Here is a 27,172-nt window from a genome sequence, read left to right as displayed (position 1 = left end):
AGTTTTGGCTGCTGGATCCCAATTATTGTAGCGAACCAATTATGTATGTTTGGGTTGCTCACCATATTTTTTCATTATTACGGAACAGTAAATAACTGTCATATAAATGGAAGGTTTAGCTAGCTATAAACCCAGGTTAAACCCACCATTTTCTTCGAAAAAATGCCTGTACTAAGTAAGGAATATGACCGTTTTTTCCAATCGTTCCGTTGGTTTATATAGTCGAGTGTTTGATTTTGTCAGGTTTTATAGACTTTCCCTTTATGAATTTACCTTGGAATTCGGTATTTTTGTTGATACTTTTTTATAGCACTGTCTGGTGATTGGAGGGATGGTTGCTCACATGTTTAACCCCGCCAGAATCTGTATATGCTTGTACCAAGTCATGCAGGAGCCTGTATTTTAGTCGTTGCCGTTGTTTTGTGTTTTTCATATTCGTTTTTCGTAATTGTATATTTATAAATAAGGCCGTTGGTTTTTTTATCTGAATTGTTTCACATTTTTCATTTAGGGGCCTTCTTTTTCTGACGTATGGATTTTGCTCATTTTTGAAGACCATACGGTGACCTGTAATTGATTATATCTTCGTCATTTGAACTCTGGTGGATATATGTCTTATTGGCAATCCTACCATCTCCTAATTTTTTTATAAGGAATAACAAATTTTATCTAACGTCAACTTTGCCTGAGTGAGTGGGAACAGTTTTTTTTTAATAATTTCTAAATCTAGAAAGGATTATTCAATTGCAAACGTATTTTGAAGTAATGTCAGTTCTGAAGAATCGCGACTGCTGAGCTAATGATAACCTCAGGAACTATAATCAGAACATCAGCGGCGTTATCAAATGCTAATAACGCTTTATAAATGTGTTGCTTCTAAAGCGCTTTTTCTGGATTTACTTTCATAAGAAACTAGAAACTACTCCATACCGTTAGTTTTTTGTTGTGTTTTGTATAGCGTGCAGTTGCTATGAAAATATAAATGTAAAAACGGAGAGATAATAGTCGACGATTTTGCATGTGTGAATTTTTTGCGCAGAAATTTAAGAATTATTTGAAGAAAATCGAAAAAAAAACATACGATGCAGTCCGGTAAATCCGCCCACATAAGGCTTTGATCGTATGTATTTCTGCTTAATTATAAACAAACTGTATCAAATTTAACATAATTCGATTCACTGACAAATCAATTTTGATGAAACGAGTTTTGTAAGCAATTATATGATTATCATTAGCTCTAGGGACTGAATTGTATATATCACTAGATATTTTCGTAATAAAGGATTTTTCTTTAAAATTTGACATGCAGTGATGATAAGTACAGTTCCTATGAATAAAATAGCAGACTAAATATTCACGGAAGTGACAATTACGGAAGTAAATGGGAGTGGGCGGGTTTATCGGACGGGCGAAATTATCGGACACTACTGTACCGATATCTGATTGTATTTCTGTATAAGTTGCCCATTTAAAAGTCTTCTGTAAGCATCCTTCTTAAAAAAACATTTAGATTCTTCCATTTTCTTATTCAAAAAAATCAAGCAGTAATATTCTAAGATCGATGTACTTATTTAGATATATTATAATGAGTAAATTGAACCAAATTCAGTATTCGTTGCTAACAAAATAAAAACACAGCATTTAGCGTATAAATATGATCAGAATATCCATTTTATTTTCAAAAACTATGACCATATTTCCACCTGTGTATTTATTAAAGCACATACATAATTACATGCATTGTATATAAAATATCGTGTTCATGATAATTATGCGGCATATCACAATCTGCAGAAAGATTTTATGTATCTTTGTGCAACTATCAGAAAGGACAGTGGAACTAGAATATATATTATGGCACGGACCTTCAAAGCCAGAACTGCTTTCTGCAAATGAATACCAACATTAAAAGCAACATCAGCATCCAAGTCTATAAAAATCATAATTTCAGTAGAAATGGCAAATCAAATCGTTATATGGAGCCTAGTCTTTGAAGGTCGTAAAATCTGACTAAAAAAAAATTTCAACATTCAACAACTAATGTCCACGTAAAATCTTCAAGATCTTCTAGCCAAAAAACATAGACCATAAAGACCTATATAAACAAAAACCCCAAAGAGACTTACGAGAAGAAATTAAATAAAGGCATTGGAAATAGATTGGCTGTGTATAACGGAAAGACCAAATTGTTATGACAAAGATAGTCCATCGTTGGACACCAAATAGGAAAAGAAAGAGAGAAATACCAAGAAAAACATGGCGACGCATAACAGAGAGGTAACTGAGAAACATAGAAATGACATAGGGCGAGGAAGAAAGAAAGGGTCAAAACATTCAACAATTGTTACGAAGTTAAACTTGTTTGGAAGCGCTCATCCCTCCCCTAACCAGAGACAGTGGTGTAACAGCACAGCATTATGCCTCTTTTTGGTCATATAAGTCTTTTCATGTTTATGTAGCTTTCAATGTTTTGGTTGTGAGCATTTATGATGAATGTAAATCCAGAAAAGCGCGTCGATCTCAACAAATTTATAAAGTGTTATTTTCATTGTTTTATAACACTGGGTTGATACCGCTGCTGGTGGACTGTTAGTCCCAGTTGGTATCATCAGCTCAGTAGTCGGTGCATCGGTGCTAACTTGATTTTTTTCTATAATGTACTTTTGTAAATGAACAATCCATTGAGAAATTGAAAAATTATTTAAAAATTGTTTTATTACTAACTGTGCAACACTTTTTGCAGACCTGTTTCTGTATTGTTACGAGTTACAATTTATGACTAAAATCAGCAATGACCCATCGAAACAACTCTGATACAAAAAAAAATTAATTACACTTTTAGATATATGGATTATATATTGGCTCTCAATAATGACGACTTAAGTATGTACACTAAAGAGATTCATCCTACTGAACTGACTTTAAATAAAGCTAATACTAACAATGAACACTGCCCTTTCCTGGGTCTTGATATCTATATCTTTAACGGGAAGCTTAATACCAAAATTTACGATAAAAGAGATGATTTTCATTTCCTATTGTTAATTATCCATTTTCAGATGGTGACGTTCCCTTGGCACCATCTTATGGTGTTTATATATCTCAACTTGTTCGATTCGCTCGTGTATGTAACAACGTTTTTGATTTACACGAAAGAAATCTCTGTATTGCCAGTACTGAAAAAATATTACACCAGGATTTTCGATATCAAAAACTTGTCAAAACATTTACTAAATTTTATTATCGGTACAAGGACATCATTCGTAAATATAGATCAACGTGCAGACATCGTATACATTCAGGTATTTTACATCCCATCTGTTATGGTAATATTCTATACAAAGCACAAAAATGTCGTCATTCACCTCAAAAGCTAACCAAGCCTTTAAACACCTCAAAAGCTAACCAAACCTTTAAACAGACTTATTCGGAAGGGATATAGTTACGATACTGTTGTCAAGTCATTAAGGATTGCATATTTTGGTATTAATATTGATTCACTCATAGGGTCTTTTCATCGGAAATAAACACATTTATTATAAAACCAGTTGTTGGCATGATACGGGTTATGTTCTTCTCATATATTTTATGAAGGTATGATACTAAACCCCTAACGGGAGGGATTGTACTTGATTTTCATATGATGAAGACATAATCTTTCAATCAGTTTAAATGAGGTCTGGAGCTGGCATGTCAGTAACTGCTAGTAGTCCTTTGTTAATTTATGTATCATTCTGACATCGGACTCGGACTTCTTTTAAACTGAGTTTTACTGTGCGTATCTCGCTGTGTCTTTCTTTATTCTACATTGGCTAGAGGTATAGGGGGAGGGTTGAGATCTCACAAAACATGCTTAACCCCGCCGCATATTTGCGCCTGTCCCAAGTCAGGAACCTCTGGCTTTTGTTTGTCTTGTAAGTTTTTTAATTTTAGTTCATTTATATGTTTTTGAGTTTGGTATGACGTCCATTTTCACTGAACTAGTACACATGTTTATTTAGGGGCTAGCTGAGGACCACCTCCGGATGCAGGATTTTCTCGCTGCGTTGAAGACCCATTGGTGGCATTCGGCTGTTATCTGCTCTTTGGCCGGGTTTTGTCTCTTTGACACATTCCCCATTTCCATTCTCAATTTTATTATTCAGAAGGGATATAGTTACGATACTGTTGTCCGGTGATTAAAGATGGCATTTTTTGGTATTAATATTGATTCACTCATAGGGTCTTTGCACCAGAAATACACACATTTATGCTAAAACCAGTTGTTGGCACGATACAGGTTATGTTCATCTCGTATATTTTATGATGGTATGATACTAAACCACTAACGGGAGGGATTGTGCTTGGTTTCATATGACGAAGACATAATCTTTGAATCAGTTTGATTGAGGTCTGGGGCGGGCATGTCAGTAACTTAATGCTACTTTATGTTGATCATTGTCATTTTGCTTAGTTTCTTCTGTTACCTATTCTAACAGCGGACTCGGACATCTTTTAAACTGAGTTTTACTCTGCGTATTGATGTGTGTTTGTTTATTCTACTTTGGCTAGAAGTATAGGGGGAGGGTTGAGATCTCATAAAATATGTTTAATCCCGTCGCATTTATGCGCCTGTCATAAGTCAGGAACCTCTGGCCTTTGTTTGTCTTGTATGTGTTTTTTTTTAATTTTGGTTCATTTATATGTTTAAGAGTTTAGTGTGACATCCATTTTCGCTGAACTAGTATACATTTTTGTTTAGGGGCCAGCTGAAGGACGCCTCCGGATGCGGGATTTTCTCATAGTGTTGAAGACCCTTTAGTGGCCTTGTGCTGTTTTCTGCTCTTTGGTCGGGTTATTGTCTCTTTGACACATTCCCCGTTTCCATTCTCAATTTTATTAGGTTCTAACTCCTCCAGGCAAAGTTGAACTTAGATTGATTTGATTATTCTTTTGGGACTTTTTTATTATAAAGTTGTTCATGTGTTTTGGTATGAGGGTTCCTGATGAAAGTTTTATTTCATTTTACACTTGATTCCAAGAATGAGTATATCGTTAGTACTTGATATTTATATGTGTAAAATATTATTTCTGTCGTACACCCACTTGAGTTTTCTATTTAATTGTTTTCTTATGTAAAAGTTTTATAACTAATAATTCATGGTTTTATTTCAAAAATAGACATAGTGTCAGTCAGTCTGGGAATGAAGGAAAATATTCATATGTGTAAAACTCTTATTTAATAAAAGTTTGTTTATTCGTTTCATTAGCACATATTAGGTCAGTCAGTATGAAAATTAAGGAAAACTTATTAACAAAATACCGAACTCCAAGGTAAATTAAAAAGGTGGAAGTCCATAAAGCCTGACAAAATCAAACGCTCGACTATATCTTACAATGGAACTAATGGAAAACAAGTCATATTCCTGAATTGGTACAGGCATTTTCCAAAGAAAACGGTTGGTTAAACCTGGTTTTATAGCTAGCTAAACCTGCAATTTATATGACAGGTGTGCCGCAATAATGAAGTCAATCATACTTCAGTTGCCTGTTTTTGGTCCTTGAAGGGCACACTATTTAACATAGAGATAAATGACAAAAATATTAAGAGTTGAAGATTGTCAATTGTTTACCACTAAATACTATAAATACATAAATTAAGCAACTTAAGCTGGTACATAAACACTTGGGTATGATACCGATGTTGCATTTACCAGTTTTAATAAACTTTACGAACAATTATTGCCATATTTGTTTTTTTTTTTAATTTATATTCTTTTTCCATTGGCGATTTTTTTATAAGCCGTGTCATACACATTTAGAATACAAATTTAAAAGAGTTTTGACAAACTTAAGGTGATTGAACGTTTGAAATATGTATTCTTCTTTTTTCTTTGCAAACAGACAATAATGTGTTTCCCTAACAATATGCATACAGTTATTCATGTCACAAAATATAATGTTGTGTTGAAGTCATGTCGCTGTGATTAACTCTAAAAAATACTTTCATATATTTGAAGAATGATTGCAACTTTTACTCAGTGGCTTTTAATTAATGTAAAAATATATCATGAGAACAACTGAAAATCAAAGGACGAATTACGAAAGACGAAATTTGGACCAACATAAAAAAGACGGAAGGCAAACACAATCCAAACAATATTTCTTTGAAAGCCTGAAACCAACGAAACCCAAGGGGAGAGGGGGACTTCTTATTCTTTGGAATTTGGGAAATAGTATTTAAGGATGTTTTGTTTTTTTTAGTAATTTTTAATTTTTAAACCAATGCTATGGAGATTTTCAATACAACTTTATTGCTTAAACAGAGATTGGTTAACATATAAAGGTTTGATATAGTTGAATTACTCTATGGTGACGTTGATAGTTATTAAGCCTAAGTGGGGATAGAAACAACAACCACCTACACTCTACGTTTTTACTGAATTGCCTTCTCGAAAATTGATGGAAAATATAAATCACACCTTCTATTAATGTTGGTGTATCAAATGTGGTATGTGTGAATAACTTGATCAAATTCAAACTCTTTGATCTTGTCTCAAGGTCAGAGCTTGCTTAAAAACTCTAACCGATACTACAAAACTGTGAAGGAAATGCAAGAAAAGATAAACTTTTTGAATACTGCAGGAAGTATTTACTTTCCACCTATGCTGAAGATATACATCTGAAAAGAATTAGGATTCATTCTCGTACATTCGATTTGCAATGCAAGATTCTTTGAGGAGATTAAAAGTATTTGGGAGCAGATAAAGTCTATCAGAGAGAATGTTTTGCGTATACCTTGTGTCATCGTTGGAAATAAACTAGACACAGAGAACAATAAACAGAACCTCTATTTGTTCTCTATAGAGGTGTCGGCTCAAGACAGCAGTGCAATTAACGAAATATCTGACATTCTTCTAGAACAATTAGTCAACACATGTACAAGAGCCAAACAAACCACAACATTTCGAATTCGGTCAATAAGCTTTACACGAAAAGAGGATAAGAGACAAAAGAGAGCAAACACATAAAAACACAAAACGATTATGACCTATGAGAAAGTTGAGCTAGGTTTCCAGTAAAAATTTCTAGGACACGACGTTTGAAGACTACAAAAAAAATTATATCTATAAAGTCCATAACAGTAGCAACATGAGATTCAGAGAAATCCAATAGCTATAAAAATGCACTTTCTCTAATTTTTGTGCTATTTTCACATTTCTTGAGCGGTGTGAGAAAAATATTTCTCCTCACTAGTGAAATATCTGTTCTCAGCAAATGATTGGTCGAAATTTAATTATGACGTTACATTTTCTTGATTTCTTCTGAATTTTCTATTGTGGCGTCCCGAAATAAATGCGACCATGCCTGATGACGTCACATATAAAGAACACAACTTTCTGCAAATCTTTGAATAGGAAGGATAGAAATCATAAGAGAAACAGATTCCACCACTATAACTCGTGTATTACGATATTTCTCCACTCTCAACAGTTAAATTTTAATTATTTAAAAGGCTCGGCAAGCCTCGCGCTTTATATATTAAAATATAACTGTCTCCGAGTGGAGAAATATCGTAACACACTTGTGGTAGTGATGGAATCTATATAACTATAAAATCGAAAGTGACAGAAAACAACAGAGAATTTGAACACGCATCTAACCTAACGAATGGTGATGCTACAGGAAAATCTCAAGGATGAAGAAACTAAATAGCCAGATATACATAACCTTAAATCGTTCAAACGGGAAAATGACCATGTAACGCACAAAGATAGTGATTTATTTATTTGGTTATTCATATAAAAATAATAAAGCATTACAAAGTCTATCAATTTCAAATCATTTTCGTCTCTGGTACAGTCAAGATGCAAAAACAGATCGACAAAATATGTCAACTGCATGGTTACTTCCTTTTCAAATCCATTAGTGAGGATACTACCATTTAACTCTGAAAGGTGATTGGGCGGGGCTTATATTTTTCCTCTACTTCAATAAAATATATTTTGATAAGGAAGAATGAATAATAAATTCTGAATGACAGTTTTTGCCACCATGGATTCAGAGATTTGTATGTATTATATTGCTAATAAAGCCAAGGATTTGTTAACGGAGACCCTATACAAATCCTTGATAAAGCACTGAATTGTATAGTTGATAAAACTCTGTATTCTGTCTGTATCTGTATCGTCACGTCAAAGGTACCAACTCTGGCTTGAACACGACAAGAGAGAGAGCACCTATTGTCGGTGTTGGAAAGCTGTTTTGAAGCTCTCAACTGACTTGGCGCACACTATATATCTTCTTCCAGCTGGTTCGAATGAATCACTTTCTTAACGAAGAACGGTTTTGCAATTTGTTGTATCAAGTGCGTTTGAGTTGTTCTGGACAGAGTTGTTTACTACATTTGAACTTTCAAAGTCTTCAAAACGTTTTGGTTTAATAATCCTTTTGGTTTTGCATTTTACCAAAAATTCGTCTGGTTTGATAGCTGGGACCAAACCCTCAATCACTTTTTACAGAAATACTAGCCTTTGGCTTGTTCTTCTGGACTGCAGGTTTTCTAGTTCCAGGACGATAAGCATTTTGGTAGCAGATTCTTCTTCTCTAGATTTGTAATCCCCTGTGATGAATCATGCTGCTCTATGCTGGATCCTTTATAATTGGTTGATGTTGTTTGTGGTATATGGATATTGGGCAGAATCGTACGTTGCGTCTGAAAAAGCAGAGTACGTGTTGAATTTGCTTTTTGGGCTATGTATGGATTGTGTTGGACGTTTTGGAGTATGTGTCCATCTAGGTTGTAGAATTTCTGACTTTTGTTCACAATGCTCAAAATGTAACATTTCTTTGCGTTAAAGTGCATAACCCAGTCTTTGGCCCATTTTTCTAGGTTAACCAGATCTTTTTGTAGTGTGTGGTCACGTTGCGTTTTTATGTTTCTGTATAGCAGACATTCATCAGCAAAAAGTCTAACGGTTGATTTAACTGCATCTGGCAGGTCGATCGTTGATATGACAGAGGAAGAGAAGGGGTCCGAGTACGGTTCCTTGTGGAACTCCTGAGTCGACTGTAGCTTCTTGAGATTCCTCTCCATCAATGACATTGACAACTTTCATCTTTCTCTGAGTAAGAAAAATTTCCAGCTATTTATTTAGTTGTCCTCTCACACCATATTTCTCTAGTTAGTGTAATAATGTGTTGTGTGGCACGGTGTCAAATGCTTTCGAAAAGTCCACGATAGCAACATCAACTTAGTTACCAGCATCATGTGATTTCATGAAGTCATGCTGTGTGATTAATAGCTGTGTTTCACACGGGTATTCGCACCAAAATCCATGGTTAAGTGATGTTAGTACCCTGTGCGTGTCTATGTGGTTTAGCATGTGCTTACAGATGATGTGTTCTAGTATTTTACAAGGCATCGATGTTAGTGATATCGGTCTGTAATTTTCTTGTGCGTGTTTGTCTCCTTTTTCGAATACGCTCGATATTTTAGCGTTTAACCAGTCTCTGGTCAGTGATCCAGTATTTATTGACTTTTGGTATATTATTGCAAGTCCCGGTGCTAGTTGTTTAAAGCACTCCTTGAGGATTCTCCGATGATTTGGTATGCCGTCTGGTCCTGATGCTTTTGATGGATTTAGTTGTCTAAGCAGTTTTTCGACACCTTCATGTTTTATTTCTTGGGATTGTATTATATACATGTAGTTGATTAGTTAATAAAACACATATCTAACACTTGAAAAGTCACCTTTTTAACATAATTTGATCAAATACTTGATATATTTAAAGGGCTATAGCTACGAGATATAAAAAAATAAAGATATGATATTTTTTTTTTGTTCAATCATTAATGAAAGTGAAATAGTGAAATAATAATTCGCTTTTAGCAGCCAGTTTGGTTCAATTTTATCAAAATAAGCTAAGAAACGTCGCTGATGAATTATTCACTTGCAAGTGAATAATTCGACCTCATTTGATCCGTATTCATGTGAACTTCATTTTAACCCCTTAGCAAGAGATTGGTTACGCATGAACTAGGCGTGTTCAGCTTTTAAAAGGAAAAGAATGTCAACATTGGAAGTTAAACAAGGGTAAACCATTTGGTTGACTGATTCGATCCACAAAAACTCATTCTTTAATATACAGGTAAAAACGATAATTAACAGATTTGTTTAACCTACAATATTAAATCAAACAGACCTAGAAAAATCCAATTGCACGAGTTCGGTATCTATCTATTTATATCTATATTCTTCGGAGGTCACCTCGATGGTTAATTAGATGGTGTTTAGACTAAAATACACACGATATATATTATCGTGTTCATGCATCGGAAATTGTTTATTTTATTCTTTTTTATAATTTGGATATACGTTTTAGTATGTTATAAGTCGAATATGAGAATTTGAGTCAAATCGGTGAACACGAATTTGACAGCTAATGCCACTTTAATTTAATCTATGATTTGTTTACTATACAAATCCTTGATTTAAGGTAGATGGGGGATCTAAATTAAAATCCATAGAATTTTTTAGTAATTTGTCAAAATGGGGTTTATCTCATGCTTTTTCAAAAATATAATAAAAAGTATGAGTCACCGGGTTTTTTTCACGCTACAGGTCATGCAAAATTGTCAGATTTTGTATGGATTGTGCATTGAAAACCCAATTTTGTGTTATAAAAAGAAAACTACACCATAGAATTTAAAGATAGAATATGAGAAGATAGCTCTCAAATAATATGCTTTCAGATAAGAAAAAGAAAAAATGGGGTCAACAGACTCGTTTTCTTGCTACATAAAAAATAAGTAAATTCACAACACATTCTATTAAAAAAATTACTTAATCTGAGATAGCTCCCCTTATATCTGAGCTATCTCCCCTTATGTGGCAAAGTTGAAAAAATGAATCAAACAAAAATATTTGGTTTTTCGTAAAATACAGCCATACATATGATAAATATATTAAAATGAAAGGTTTTACACACAAATTACATACTACTCTCGAAATTTGCACATTTCATTAAAGATCTAGACCGATTGTTACCTGCTATTTCAAAATCCAAGATGGAGGAAGACACCCCAGCTACCTTAATGTTAAATTAAATTCCTAAAAAAAATGAGTTTTGCTCGATAAAAATGAAACAATAATTTATGCTTGTGGTACGAAAAAAAAATTCAGATTGAAAAAAAAACCCTCTCCCTCAAAGTCCTCAAAGTTAACGTCACAGTACCCAAATTGCACCTATTCAGCAAAAATATCAGCGGAAATCTTACAAATTTTCATTGAGACTAAACAATTTGTCTTTTTATGATTTGACATTATACACGTCTTTCAACAAAGGTAAATATATTTAAATACACACAAAACGTTCACAGTATATATCAACAGTTGAAGTATTCGCTGGAAAAAGTAAAATCTACGGAAACGTCGCCATGCAACGTCCACAAAGAAAAAGTCATCTTTAAAAAATCTTTTAAAAATGGACTAATGTCAAATTGTTCTAAATATTTGAAGAAATAAAACAAAACATCTGTTCTTCGATTTTTAAGGATGTGAATTTAAGCACGGATGCAATGTGGGTACTCCTCATTTCAGAATCATGGATCGTTTGGAGTTCGGTTCAAACCCATTTTTCTGATTTAATATGGATTCAAAATTAAATTGGTGCAACCTGAGACTACTATATAGTAGTCTCAGGTGCAACTATGTAGAAAAAAGGATACATCTACAAAATAAACACAGAATTGAAACTTTTGTCTGGATCATAAATAAACGTAGGTGAAAAAACTGCCAAAATAGGTGCAATTTGGGTACCGTCACGTTAAATGGTCCCTTACTCAATTTTGTCATGTATTATTTGGTAAAGCTTTGTAAAGTCAGTCTAAATATCTGTAAACAGTGCAGTTAATACTGAATAGCTGGACACATTTTAGCATATAGGTAGGAAGCAAGCTCATTTCGTATATAATAGTTTGAGGTAAAACCAGCTTGAAACAATTTTAAATACATTTGAAAAACCGCGGCTAATATTGACGTCAATGTAACATAGACGACAAAAGGAGGAACTGGTCGGCCAATCAGAAATGATCTTACATCACGTGAAATCGATACGGAAGAGAAGAATTCCGAGGTCAATCATATTTTCGCATTCTTCTGAGGTAGTTGTTTTTGGTTGCATGCCTTAAGCGTAACAATGAGTTTACATTTCCAGACACCAAATATTTCATCTGATTTAATTTCTTGCTAAAAAGTCCATCTATGTATCTATTCACACCTCATTTCCCCTACTGCAGGCAAGCCGGTCAAGTGGCCTTCACCACTTGTTTTTACGAATATGTAAACACTGGACGGTCTTTTTCGAAATTGCTTTGTAAGAAATGTGTTCCATCACTTATGGAATGGAAAAGATACCATCAGACTCTGAAAAGAACAAATGTAAACATGTGACTATTTAAGATTGATATATATGTTAAATATGTAATTTTTGATAGACCCCAACATCCATGCATAATTTGTCAAAAAAAACTTGTATATGATGCTGGTTTTGTTTCTCCTGCGCCTGCTTTGATTCGTCCAACTCTGGTTGACTAGAGTTAGAAAATCAGGGATAATGTGCATGTGCACAACCTTCCTGAATCGAAGTGAAAACTCAGTTGATATAAATATATACAGCAGCGGTTGTTAATTTTCTTTTTATGGATGTTGACAATACATCATATCGCTATTAAGTCCTATCCAGAAAAAAACAGTCACTTAAACAACTTTCAGTTTGGGTTGTGTGTCGCTAAAACAAAGGTCATCAGTAACAAGCTGAGGGAGGTAAAAGTTTAGAACGCAAAAATTTTGAAAGTTTGATAGATTATGATCAACTTTTTTTGAAACACAAATTAAAGTATTAAAAATGCTTTGTTTGAAGTGTTTACAATGGTTTAAACATGTCTCTTTGAAAAGTTTTATACATAAAACAGGAAAAAAGTCATAAAAGTGATTTCTAAAGATTGTTTTATACAATGAATTAATTCCTGACTATTCATTGAACAGCATGATAAAAATGTTCTAAATGCAGGAAATGTTTTTTTAATAAATATATAACATATATATATATATATATATAACAATTTTTTTAAATTTTTAATTGCATTTTTTAAAATAACTGTTAAGAAAACCAGATATTATATAGTCTCTCTTAAGTGACTGACTTCATGGTGTTAATGATTATATCTGTTGTATGATTAAATTAATATTTGATAAATCTTCATTAAACCATGTTCATGAACTAATTAATTGTGACTTTTTGTCCTATTACAATGTAGTAAATAAGTGACTTTCTGCCTTGTGACTATATCTTTCCATTTACCAAGTAATTGACCTGAGGTAGGGACTAGTTTTATAGTAAAGTCCTATCAAAATTTCAATTGACCAGTATTTGCCAGTATTTACCGGTATTTACTGCCGGCATGGTCAATGCTAGTATTGACCGCTTTTTTGCCAACCTTGTAATACATTGTTTAAACAGGGCCCCAGATAGCTTCAACTAAATGAAAAAACTGATTCATCTATGCTTACAAATTGTCTCGATTGAAGGAAATTGCAAAGTTTACATTTTAATTGTTGCACACATGTAATCATAAGTTATGCAGTGATGAACCCGAGATCGAATGATCAACAGATTAACGACCATCGAAGGTGTTAATTAGGCAATAAACATATCACTTAAAAAACACAGTTATATAGAAAAAATGCTACAAATGTACTTTGAATTGTGGAATTAATTCTTATGAAATAAAAAAGCAAGCCCAATATGATTTTTTTTTTTTTCGTATGAGAATTATTAGGAGATAAAACAAACACTCCATCATAGCATATCATCATTGGAAGTCTGACTTTCATCGATTAAAACTTTTTTTTTTTTTAATGAGAATTAAAAGGTAAAAAGTGATTCAGTATAGGCATGTTAGGTTTTTAAAAGATTAAATGGGTAAAATCGTGTTTGAAGTTGTATATATAGTTCGTACTGACGTAGTACATTTGCTGATATTCGATGTATTCTCTAGATTACATGCCCATATCCATGTAAGCAAAATTACATGGGGATCTTTACATGTCTTGATTTAGACAACAGTTGTTATATTTAGTTGGACACTTAAATTCATGGATAAAGCCATCCACGAAAACCACGAAAATTGGTACCCCATGAACAAAAGTACTTTCACAGTAAATAGTTTCACTTAACAGCGCCCTTTCTTTGGCTGTATTTTGTAAAATTTTTGTTATTTAATCGCAGCCAATATCACAAACATTCATCTCATATAAATAAAATGCCCACAATCATGTTTTCCAGCATCTTTTGAAAAGAGCAGGGTGTTTTTATTACTCTCTATGTGAACATGGTGAATGACAACACTTTGAGCACACCCTTAGACTGATAGACTACACTTTTAGGGCACCCTCAGTAGAGGGATTAAGGCACTGATATGGACAAATGTAGGAATTAGATCAAAATATACCATTTATATGGTTGTTACTTATACATTTACATGTATTTAAAGTTTTAGAAAATAAAGATTATATTTATTAGATTACTAAGTTTATTTCTTTTTGTGATAAGATTATTACTTCTAGACTCGGCTCAGAATCTTGATGGTATTTTTAATAACTCCAATGCACTTCAATACTAGATTCCAGTATGTATGTCAGTGTTCTCCCCAGAAATTTTTTAGCGTAAAAAAATAAATAGTATTTTTTTTTCAACGTCATTTGTAGCATCCCGAACAATGCTGTATTTCCTTTTTGTAATGCTTATTTTAAGTATATGTTATATGTGTGCAAATGTGTCTAAATGTCTATATTGAGAATAAAATTTTAACAAATTGTAAGTTCTTTTACTTTATACTTTAATAATAACAATTATAAACACATGGTAACAGGACTCACACTACTTCATAATCATAGGGAGAAGTGACTTCTCTTTTTGAAACTGATCATGCTGATAGGGAGAAGTGGTGAAACTAAAAAACAATGTTTGTTTTTTACAATAATATAAAGGGCCATATCCTATTCATTTAATTATTCTTTACATTGTTCAATTCATACCTGAGAATGAAAGTATCATATACATGTATTAATAAAAATTCAATTAAAAAACTATTCTGTTTATCTTGTTTATGAAATTCATTATTTCCTAGGACTCAATGTATTGGACCAGTTGTTTCTCATTAAAAAGAAAACGATGCATTTACATAGAAATAAAAACATTAGGAAGGAGGAGTCTGTTAATGTGCGTGGAATTCGTAATTTTCCCTTTTGGTTTCCTTCTTTTACTTTCATCTGTACCATTTGTGCATCTGTAGTTATTATCGTAAGAATGCAGATTTCGGCCATAGCTGGTCTGCTTCCCATGAATCTCGCAAGCGATCCGTAGTTTGTACACATATTTTAATGGCGGTCGAAAAAAAAGTTTACGAAAAAAAACCAATGTTTGACAAGCGATTTGGAATGAATATGACATTTTAAATTCGATAAATGGATGAAACTTTAATTAAAGGCAATTTTCATCACGTTCCAATGAAGTTTGAAAACTTAATTTGCTGAAAATCAGAACGTTAAATGTACCGTATGCTCTCGAGTAACAAATACTGAAGGGAAAGGAAATACTTCATAAACAGTTTTTAGCTTGATTTAACATACGACCAATTGAAAGGATTACAATTAAAGTTTATACAATTTTTATGATCACAAGCTGTAATAAGATGAAAGTTCAAAAATTAGGACATCGATCGATTTTGCGGCAAAGAAAAATAGCATCTTCAAAATAATTATAGCGTCATGGAAAAAAATTTAGCGTCGCTGTGCCGTGAAGCTAAAACGGCCTGGGTGATCACTGTATGTACCGGTATGTGATGATTTGTTGCGAAAGTGCAAGGATTTTCAAGGCCAAAAGCATAGGCATTGCATTCAAGCTGCACAACATAATTGGTGTCTAAAACCTTTTGGGTCTTGTGTAATAATGTATATCAATCAAAGCTAACTTGACACCTTGCCAAAAGCTCTTGTATGAAACACTACATCATGCTACATACTAACAAGCAACATGATGAAACTTCTTGAGACAAATAAAATACTTAGAAAACTACAACACAGCTTCAGAGTAAATAGAACATGTGAATCACAAGTTATACCTCTTTTGCACCAAAAAAACAATCATAGATTAGTCACATGAAGATTAATCTACATGTAGTATACAATTAATGAACTACTTCTAGGGGTGTTTAAGGACCTTGACTACCCATGAGGGTCTCGCACAGTCGACAATTAATGAACCTTTCTTACCTTTCAAATATGTAAGAAATTAAAACTAATTGTCCAGATACATAAACTGAATTCATTTATTTTCATAGGTACCAGTTTTTGTTGATTGAGGAAAACTTGCATTTTTGTGGATATTTAATTTTGTGGTTATGCCAAAGTCTTCTAACATTCCTATAGAAAATTTGTCATAGTTAAACATTTAAATTTGTGGTTTCCTTGTACCCATAAAATTCACAAAAATTGGTATAGGTCTAACAAATAATAATGATCAAATTGATGAAGATTTAAACCATAATACAACTTAACTTCTTTTAAACAATATCTTGCCACTCATATTACATCACAATCAGATAGTGTTCGAGAGAAACAGTTCCCTATATCAAAGTATGCCATTTCCTGTGCACAACACCTTTGTCTTGAACATAAAATTCTATGCAACAGATTATGTAATAAGCCTTTTCTGACTTTGTTTACAGAATTTAAAACATAGGGGTAACACCGTGTGACATGTAAGGTGTATTCTTAAGAAAAACACACAGGATACAGACATGGTTGATATAGTATCTGCACCCATTCTGGATACATTGTATCTGCATTCTTAATATTGCAATGTCTTTACAATACAAAAATATGTATTTCCAATTTGGTTTTTTCTTAAATGAATATTTTTGGCCCGTAACACATTTTGAAGTTAAGACATCCCTAAAATGACTGATATAAAAATATATAACTAGAGAATAGAATTCACAAAACAATAGTAATACATGTATATCAAGGTTTGACAGGATAAGCAAGGTTCTAAATTTTAATGTAGAAGAAATTATATATTATTAAAGGGGCATAATCAACAAGGATTGATCAAGAGGAACATAATTAAACACCTGATAAAGAACCATCTGGAAGACTAATTTCAACATAGACAAAAAAAATCAAAATTGCATGGCTAATTATCTTCTATTACATGTACATACACATACTGTTATATTATATTTGTATGACAATTTTCAAATGATTTCTGACTACTTTTCAGATTTTATGTATTGAATAGAATTAGCTGATAAAAAGATTTAAAGAAGAGTTCAAGTTGTAATTTATATCTGGTAAGTAGTTAGTTGTTTAGAGAAAAGAACCAGGAAGAACAATTCATATTCATTTGTTCTTTGGTCTCTGGATAGTTGTCTCATTTGCAGTCTTACCATATCTTATTTTTACATATGTATATATACTACTACTTTTTGAAATGATCTGAACTGTGAACTCTCTTTTGAACAATGTACTAAATGTTTAAACAAATATAGGTATTTTTTTTATATATGCTTAATATTAGCAATTGCTTATTATGGGGTTTCATCACTATTCAGAAAATGATAATGTCATGTGCTCCTTGTCTGGAAAAGTCCTTAAGATTGATACAAGTTCAAATACAAGATAAAAGTAAGAAATTTTGTTAAATTTTAATATGTCCTGGAAGAAGTCACAACACGTTTCCAAAAACTATAATAAAATATGTTTCTCTATTTGCATACTGAAATACATACAAGAGAGGTAAAAGATAACAAAGGGATAATCATGTCAAATTTTCAAAGGGATGATTTCAACTAAATAATTTTAAATAAAAAAAGAGGACAATAATTGTAATAAAGTCGTATTATTTGGCTCCTTACATTATAAGAATATATACTGAAATTCAGAAATTATTGCAAGCATTTAATATTGCAATTTTGACATGACCAACCAAAATTTGATATTAATTATTCCGATTTCAGGAAAAGCTGGATACAGATATATGTATCAGATATTAAAATGCAATTCTTATTATTGCGATACTCATCCAGTTGCATTATTGGCATAAATAAATACCTTGCCATAATTTCTGAATTCACTGTACTTTTTTTAATCATTGCTTATACATGTAGTTTTTATTGCAAGTATTTTGATCAGTGAATTATTGCAGATGTGCTGGAGTTGTCCCCCTTTATATGCTGAATTTTAAGTTAAAAAAATCAGAAAGAGCAACACCTTCATTTACAAAGTAATTCATTGTTAGTCTTTTAACTACATTGTAAGTTATGTATAAGATTTACTATTATTTGGTGACTTTCATGTATTATTTTATTGGAAAAAACATAATTGACAATAAAATTTGTTAATTGGGGTGAAATTTAGCATGTTTAGGGAAATATATTTTGATGTTCATGTTGAGATATGCAGAATAGTTGTTTTAAAAAAGTTTGCTTTTATTGTTAGCATGTGGCGTCATTTTGAGTCCATTACTGTGACTTGACTGTAAGTGTTGCTCTCAACCCATTGCAACTTATTCAAAATTATGACCAAATTGCAGTTTATTTTATAAAACCAAACTGTTCAACTGGTCAGAAATTTGAACAAACTGCTGTAGAAAACCAGTCAAGTCGTGAAAGTGCAAGGTGATAAAATAAAGATACTTACAATCCTATGAGACTTAAATTCCGCATCAATGACATTATGAAAAATCAGTCTAACAATGCTAAAGGTGATAGGTAGTAATTTTGAATTGCTATAAAAATGTCCAAACTAAGCTTTCATACAATTTCCTTTTGAAAAGTCTTCTATATTCATAAGAATCAGACATAATTTGAATTAAAACCAAAATATGTGTGAAATTTTAATATGTTGGTAGGAAGTTTCCATGGGAGATAATCAAATTTTCTTACGAAAAGTCTTTTATATTCAAAAGAATAATGGTTTTAGGTTATCTCCCATGGAAACTTATCAACAACATATTGTAATTTCACATATATTTTACTGAATACAAGATGTTCTAATTCAAATGATGTCTGATTCTTATGAATTATATAGAAGACTTTTCGAAAGAAAAATTGTATGAAATCTTAGTTTGGACATTTTTATAGCAATTCAAACTTGCTACCTATCACCTTTAGCAATACATAAATTTACAATAAAATTTGTATACAAATTGTTAGACTGATTTTTCATAATATCATTGAAGTGGAATTAAAGTCTTGTAGAATTGTAAGTATGCTTTATTTTATCACCTTGCACTTTCACGACTTGACTGTGGTTTTCTACAGCAGTTTGTTCAAATTTCTGACCAGTTGACCAGTTTGGGTTTATAAAATAAATTGCAATAGGTGGAGAGCAATACTAACAGTCAAGTCACAGTAACATATTCTTGGATTAGCCTGGGTTTTCAGTTCTGTTTTGTTACCTTGACTTACATCCATGGATTTATGAAATTTGAACATCAGTTAACTACTGTTACTTCTAATTAATCAGCTTTGCATTGGTATAGTGAGCTAGAATACCTGTTTAATCCTTGATTTCGATCTTTGTTTACATGGAAATAAGATTTAACTAGTTCCTTTTTTCATTGCTATTTCATTCTTATAATTAAAGATAGTGTCAACATTTGATTTTGTTTTGTTTTTAGATAATGTTGAAAATAAATTGATTTGATTGAACAATCTTCATTTGTTATATTTTTTAAACGGTTAAATACATAGTTTCGTTAATGTCATAGGGGAATTTCTATCATCTGCAATCTTGTAAAGCTATTCAAAGCATGCCTTTGTTTACATTTTTATATAGTTTACTTTAAATTAAGCAAATTAAAGTTATACATAATTTTTATGTATTTAATTCATAATTCACAATGAGCCGACTTATATAAAAATACTAGATAAATGGCAACACAAGAAACTTGTATAGCCACTTTATATGGTTCAGCAAAATATTTTAGCATGTTCTAGTAAAAGAAAATTTCATGTTTTGAAATGAAATGATGCTGGTGACATTTTGTTTAATTCTAAAGGATTAGATTAGTTTTTATACGACTGCAAAAATTAAAAATTTTTTGGTCGTATATTGGTATCACGTTGTCGTTGTTGTCGTCGTCGTCCGAAGACAGATGGTTTCCGGATAATAACTTACGTATAAGTAGATAGAAATCAATAAAATGTTAACACAAGGTTTATAACCACTTAAGGAAGGTTGTGATTGATTTTGGGGGTAATGGTCCCAACTGTTGAGGAATTAGAGGCCAAAAAAGGGGCCCAAATAAGCATTTTTGTAGTTTCCAGACAATTACTTGTGTAAAAGTGTATGAATCTTTCTGAAATCATACCACAAGTTTCCATACTACAAAGGGATGGTTAGGATTGACTTTGGGGGGTTATTGCTAAAACCATTTAGGAATTGGGGGCAAAAAAGGGGAAAAACAAGGGTTTTTCTGGTTAAAGGACAAGTGAGACAATTTAAAAGCAGTGTAAGGGAGGTAATCCAAATCAAAATCCAAATCAATTTAAATAACAATGTTTGATTACCTCCCTTACACTGCTTGTAAATTATGTATTAAGAAATGATGATTGTCTGAGATACTGACCATACCTTGAGGGAAAGAATTATTTTTTTGAATAAGGGAAAGGGGGGGGTGAAAAAAATTGAAGGGGGACAATTTTTCTCATTTCAGATTTCAGAAATTAAAAGAAAATTTCAAATATTTTTTTTTGGGGGGGGTTATTATTCAACAGCATAGTGTATTGCACAAACGCAAAAAAACGGGGTAAAATTTTTTTTTTGGGGGGGGGGGGGAGGGGGGGTCAATTAGCATAGTGTATTGAACAAAAGCAAAAAATTGAATATAAATTCAAATCATATAACCAATTTGAAGTTCTTTGACTACAGTTATTCTGTGTCAGAAACCTATCATGTGTCAAAAATTTAATTACAATCCAAATTCAGACCTGTATCAAGCGTGAATATTGTGCCCATTTTGGCCCCAACTTTTCAGGGTTGGACATCTGCGGTCATATCCAGCTGCGCTCAGCGAAGCAATTTATTTTCTCATTTTTTGGCGAAAATTGTATTAGATAGATGCTTTAAGTAGTAAAAAGATATCAGCAAGATGAGTGCAACAAATAAGTCAAAATGGCCAAAGTTCCAAGTCGACTAAAGGATTTATAACCTTTAAATGAATATCTCAAAACTGTCATTCATGCAGCTAGACTGAAATTTTTATAGGCAAAAATTATGAGCAGCGCAAGATCTTCAAACAAGTCATTTTGATTAAATCATCAAAAGTCGCCTTACAGGAGTTTTTTGTCTCAACTCCAGTAACTCGCAAAGATGAGACTTAGGCATGCTGTTCCCCGCAATGTAAATGGCAGCGTCAATAATTTGTTAAAGTTTGTGATTAGGTCAGTTTAAGAGGAACCACTAATGTAAGGTCAATACAATTTGGGATGCAGGTGAAGTAGCATTGGCACATCCCATTTCCATTGGGGATTATTTGGTCTTGAACCTTCAGTTATGGTTTATTGACTTTTGGATGTATTGCATAAGCTACAAATGTACATGTCAAAGTATTGCCATTTTAATATCAATCTTTGCATCTTACTATTAAAATTACATACAGGCGAGACATATCTCTGTGTCAACAGTTTATTAACCCCAAATCACAATTTCAATCCATTTATTTGCATTTTTATGCCCCACTTAGGGGCATTATGTTTTTCCGTCGGTCCCGCTTCAGGTTAAAGTTTTTGGTCAAGGTAGTTTTTGATGAAGTTGAAGTCCAATCAACTTGCAACTTAGTACACATGTTCCCTATGATATGATCTTTTTAATTTAATGCTAAATTAGAGTTTTGACCCCAATTTCACAGTCCACTGAACATAGAAAATGATAGTGCGAGTGGGGGGCATCCGTGTACTATATATGGACACATTCTTGTTGCTGATTAAAAATGTATCTTCAAAATTATAATTGATAGACAAAATCTTTTTCCAACAAAAATGGTCAGCAAGACAAGACCTTGGCCCCAACAATTTCCATTCAACACATGTACAAATATTCTTGTTGCATTGTATCCAAAACATTCTATCCAAAAATGTCAGGTGACCAATACAGGCTGCTTGGAGCCTTTTGTTTTGTATGAAATTTCAACTATATATATTAAAATGTTATGTGGAGCATACTTTATACACCATTAACTCACCCCATCCCTCAAGTGAGGTTTGGAGTATACAGGAATCAATATCTTAGGTATTAGTTCCTTTGAGGATCAGTTTTAGTTAACCTCCTCTGTAACCAGGCTGCTATCCATTGCTATTTGTTTTGTTAGAGTGACTAAAATATGATGTTATGAAAAAGACAGATTTCATTAATGTGTCATTTTCATGACAATACAGGGAATGTATTGACTTTCAGACATATACCTTATAAGCATTGTTGATAAATGTTTGATAACATTGGTCAGTTGTTATTAAAAGCCATCAATGATGAGAGAAGTGACTGCTACTGTCACAGATTAATGATTAAATTGCTGTGGAAAAGAAGAACCAGCGTGTTTGTTATTACCAATCTTTTTTGTGAATTATTTAATAATTTTGCATTATTGGTACATTGACAAACAAGACAATTGATAATTCCAGTCGAACAACAATGAACAGTGATTTATATTATAGACTTTGGTTACATATGGATCATACAGATTTGGATATATTTATCTATATTGCAATATATATACATTATAATAATTATAATAAAGCATTGTACTGGAGGATTTCAGATGGATTTTTTGCTTGTTCTAAAAATCTATATAAACCATAAAGTACCAATTTACGTTTCTCAAATTCTGCAGAAATTTTATTCTAAATTTGTTCTGCAATTTAGTTTAGCATTATATATTTTTATAAAATGGTCCAATTCTTATTAATAAATTTTATATATATATCACTGAAGAGACGTTAATTGTCGAAATCCGGATATGGTGTACAAAAACCTTTGCACCTTTTGTTTGCGGCATATCATCTTTCCTGCAAGTTTATTGTTTTCTGTTTAGTATTAAATTCATTTATTACATCGGTGATCCATTCATTTGGCAATCGCCATTGGCAGTCAGCAGGGTTTAAGAACATTTGTTGTTCGACCTGTTAGTCAAATGCGTTTTGTTAAATATACTTTTTCACTTTTTTGGTCTTTTGGAAAATGTTGTTTGTGCTGTATTTAGACCCCTCTAACAAGAAATTTGTTTTGCATGCACACATATAAAAGTTCCGGTTTTTATTCAACGTAAACGTTGTTTTCAATATAGACTTGTATGTATATATATATATATATATAACAGTTTTTCATTACTAATGATGAAAATATGACCTCAGAATTTTGTCCTTTTTGTAATATTTACAATAATAACATGTATAAATATAGACTGAACAAAAACTGTTACTTGCATCAAACTAACAATAAAATAAAAGGTTGAACACTGCTTTGAAATATTCTTTTCTTATAATCAACTAAATCCTGCATAGAGGTTACACATTGTAAGTATCTATTATAAATTGTGTTCTTTTCAAACCATCTGATTTTGTATAAATTCTAGTAATTTTTTTTTTTTTTTCATGTGAATCTTAGAAAAAAATATTTATTAATAAAATTCAAAACTTTGCAAACTGGTTGAATTTATTTAAGATTTAAAAATATACCGCATTTGCTTATTAAAAAACCTACTTATCCTAATAGTTAGCAGTAATGTATACTTGTTTCATTTAATGCAAGTAGGAAAATGTCAGCTTAGTACTGGAGATGAGGCTTCAGTTCAATTAAGACTCTGCAAAGGTTGAAGTAAAAACATAAGTCATTTCACAATTTGAATTGGAACATATTTGTTGTTAATTTAGAAACATTTTGATGCCTCGCCTAAGATGGCAGAGTCATTATTATGCCATATTGTTTGCCTGTTAGTGTGTGTTTTTGTTTGTTAGTGCCATATATTAGGTAAAAATTTCTAGTTCATATAGTTTACATGTACCAGGAATTTGTGGTCACATGAACTTGAAAAACTTAGTACATATGTTAATTATGATGTTAACTTTTTAATATATGCCATATTAGGGTTTTGACCCTGATTTCCTAGTTACTATGCATGGAAATTAAGTGTGTGAACTAGGCATGGTGTTCTGACAAAAATTTTTGTTTTGCCATTTAAAATATCCTATTTACTTTCGGACAACCTTGGTGGTAATGCCGTAATGTACTTGCCTCAAGTATGGGAGGTTGTTTTTATTTTATGTAGTATCACACTTTTACATGTATACTCTTAATTACAACATTTGTTTGCCCTCTGCATTTTAAAGCATATTTTTTGTACTTAAATTTGCATTGTTTTGATGTCATCTTACTTAGAATTATATCCATCAGTCAAATCATTTTGCATGATTGATGTTTCATTAATTTAGACTGAATAGATAGATTTACCTCAAGTATCATTCCAAAGTGATAACTTATATAGTTTTGAGTTTAATACATATATATGACAATAATGTAGATACAAACAGGCCTGGGTATTATCATAAAAAGTTTAGGCTACTGAAAGTTATAACTCAGTTCCCGCAGTCATTATGCAAGTTAAGTCAGCTGACTTAATTTCTTTTAGCTTTGAGGTAAATGATTTATCATAAAATGATTTTTCATTTGCTTAATATTTTCTGACATCTTACTTTAGGCACTGGATCCTAATGAATTTGTGCTATTTCTGTACTAATATGTCTGTTATAGTATTAGGAAAAAAAATGGTAAAAAGAATTTGACTTATATTATTTCAGCTGCTGAGCAAGGGAACTTAATGTCGCATAGAAATATACTCCTATTTTGTCAAAATTTATTTTTCTAAAATCTGTATTGAATGTCTTAGTTTCTAATTAATTGAAAACAGAACAGATTTGATTACCAAAAAATTGACACATTTAATTCTTTGTGCAGCAATGTGGTGATCTCTGCTGTGACAAAGGACATGCACGAAAAGGTCATCATGTGGTCATTACTTCAAATATAGCTCAGGTATTAGGTTTTTTTTTCACATTGCACATGATTTTAGATTGATTTAATTACATATTTTTGTAATGTCCTTACAAGTGATGGCTAAGCAGCCAGTAGAAAAAAGCATCATATTCTAAAAACTGCACAGTTAGATTTGCCATTCATAGACAGGAATATTACAATATTGTGTCAACTGGCCAAATTGTCAAACTCCTAAATTTTACTTGCCTTTAAATATTGTTAAAAAAAGAAATTAATTGTCCTAGCAGGCAAGTTGAACTTGAGCTTGAACTTGAGATAAGCTTGCTCCAGTCTATAAAATCTACTTTCAGCAGGCTAGCGGGAAACTTCTAATTTCTTGCCATGCTAGAAATAATGTATGCTAGAGATGATACACTTAATGAAGATATATAACAGAGCATGGGAATCTTGAGATTGCAGTGAGGTCTGATCTTCTTTCCATGTTCAATTAAGGCCTGACTGTAACTGAGATGAAGAACAGCAATATAAATGTTGTTCCTCTTACTTTTTGTCACACCTCTACAAATAAGGGGAGGCAAGACTTAGGCATGCTGTTTCCAGCACTAGCGTCAACAATTTGTTAAAGTTGGTGATTAGATCAGATTAAGGGGAAAAACTAATGATCAGTCAGTGATATTTGTATGCAGTTGTAATAATATTCAGATTGACATACCTCATTTCCAGGGAAATTATTTGGCCCTGCACCTTAAATCATGGTTCATTGACCACATTTTTTGCATAGTTTACATGTTAACAAATTGCCATTTTAATTTCAACATTTACATTGTGCTATTAAAAAATAACTTACAGGCGAGACATATCTCTGTGTCGTCGACAGTTTATGTTTATCAAGTGAGTGAAGTGATTTTGTTTCATGATCTTATACAGATTCTGATTTTCCACTACCATCAAAATTTGATGTTGTCATAGTTAAGTTGAACTTAACAATATAAAGCCATTAGACTTATTGTTGACATTTACACAGAGGTCTATTCTATGATTCGGTTTCCCAATCTCCTGTCAGGAGAAAATGTTTACAGAACAAGTTAATAAAAAGTTTTGTCACACTATATATCCTAGAACTTATTGATTATCAGGCTAGTTATGCCTAAGGCTGATGAAGGTAAAATTGCTAAATGAAGCTTCCACAAATCAATTTATAATCTAAGCTCCCCTGTTTGTTCAGTTTGATGGCTTTCAATCTATATAAATGTTATTTTTACAGTCTTATAAGATACATAACTATTATTTAAAAGTTCAAAGTCAGTGTAACTGTCTTGTTAATCAAAGTTACATAGAATTTAAAAAGAAATGACTCACTATATCATCAGTGTAGTTTTAGTTACAAGGGTTAACCATATTGTTTTATGCGTCAAGGTTTAGCAGCAACATTTAATACTCATAATGTTAATATCTATAATGAAGGAAATGATGGCTACTGTATGCAGATACATGTATCATGTATATATATGTTATCTAATTCTTAGCTGATTATGATACCTTTCTCTGACTTGTTGATTTAAAAATCTATATGTTGTTCATTTGATCTCAGTTCTTCATTGTTCAAAATTTTATTGCTTTCCTCTGAATTTCCTATTTTGATGTGATGGAGAAGGGCGACCATGCCCGATGACATTACTTAGATGGAATACACCTTTTTGCAGATCATTGAAAAAGAAGGATTAAGTTTGTCTGCATACATTTGTATTTTCTGAAAATTATCAGAGAAACAAACTAAATTATCACCAAATCTCATGCAATAAGGTATTTCTCCACTCTTGACAGTTAAATTTTTAAATATATTTAAAATGATCTGCGAGCCTTGAGTTTTAAATTTGAAACTTTTGAAATTATCTGCACAAATACACTTTATTTTCAGCATTTACTGCAATAAAAAAATTCCAAATTTTTATCTCCTGCGTAATTAACTATAGTTTCTGTAATACATGTTAATTGGACTCTGGTGGATATATGTTATTAAATTTGAATATAATGCTAAAGGAGCAATAATGATATTAGAGCTATATTTGGCCCCAGAA

General features: G+C 32.1%; 1 protein-coding gene and 1 long non-coding RNA gene across 9 annotated transcripts in view; one reads left to right on the top strand and one right to left on the bottom strand.

Annotated features, from left to right (window-relative positions):
* LOC127724427 (uncharacterized) overlaps positions 1-27,172 on the bottom strand; it is a 311,014-nt gene that overhangs the window by 246,505 nt on the left and 37,337 nt on the right. The gene's annotated exons all lie outside the window — the stretch shown is intronic.
* Positions 12,068-27,172, top strand: part of LOC127724284 (plasma membrane calcium-transporting ATPase 2-like) — a 145,802-nt gene continuing 130,697 nt past the window's right edge. For 6 of the 8 annotated variants that reach the window (XM_052231275.1, XM_052231280.1, XM_052231211.1 and 3 more), the window contains exons 1-2: positions 12,068-12,145; positions 17,326-17,395. The gene's annotated coding sequence lies outside the window, so the exon portion shown is untranslated. Of the gene's footprint in view, positions 12,146-12,282; positions 12,423-17,325; positions 17,396-27,172 lie in introns of those variants that run through there. The other 2 variants (XM_052231289.1, XM_052231221.1) reach the window with 2 other exon arrangements.

The sequence above is a fragment of the Mytilus californianus genome, unplaced genomic scaffold, assembly GCF_021869535.1.
Source record: "Mytilus californianus isolate M0D057914Y unplaced genomic scaffold, xbMytCali1.0.p SCAF_1, whole genome shotgun sequence".
Classification (NCBI taxonomy): Eukaryota; Metazoa; Mollusca; class Bivalvia; order Mytilida; family Mytilidae; genus Mytilus; species Mytilus californianus.
This window is presented reverse-complemented; position numbering and strand designations above follow the sequence as displayed.